Genomic DNA, 245 nt, shown 5'->3' on the forward strand with positions numbered 1-245 from the left:
TATGACTATTAAGGGTGGGTGGGCGGGTCTTTAATTATAGCACATTTAATCTCAGAAAAAAATAGAATGAGGACGTAATTATATGGCGTTTAATCTCTGGAAAAAAATAAGGCTGGGGGGAGGATGTAGCACATTTAATCTCAGAATAAAAAAACAACAACATTAAGTCAATTGTGGCCGTAATTATAGGGTCTTTAGTCTCTGGGAATAAAAAAAGAAGCGTCAACTGACTCGGATTCGTGTTG

General features: G+C 36.7%; 1 protein-coding gene across 1 annotated transcript in view; it reads left to right on the top strand.

The window, feature by feature from the left end:
* The window catches only part of LOC119581843 (organic cation transporter protein-like), a gene marked incomplete at its 3' end in the record, with an annotated part of 16,256 nt that overhangs the window by 3,675 nt on the left and 12,336 nt on the right, over positions 1-245 (top strand).

This window comes from Penaeus monodon, chromosome 15 (assembly GCF_015228065.2).
Source record: "Penaeus monodon isolate SGIC_2016 chromosome 15, NSTDA_Pmon_1, whole genome shotgun sequence".
Lineage (NCBI taxonomy): Eukaryota > Metazoa > Arthropoda > Malacostraca > Decapoda > Penaeidae > Penaeus > Penaeus monodon.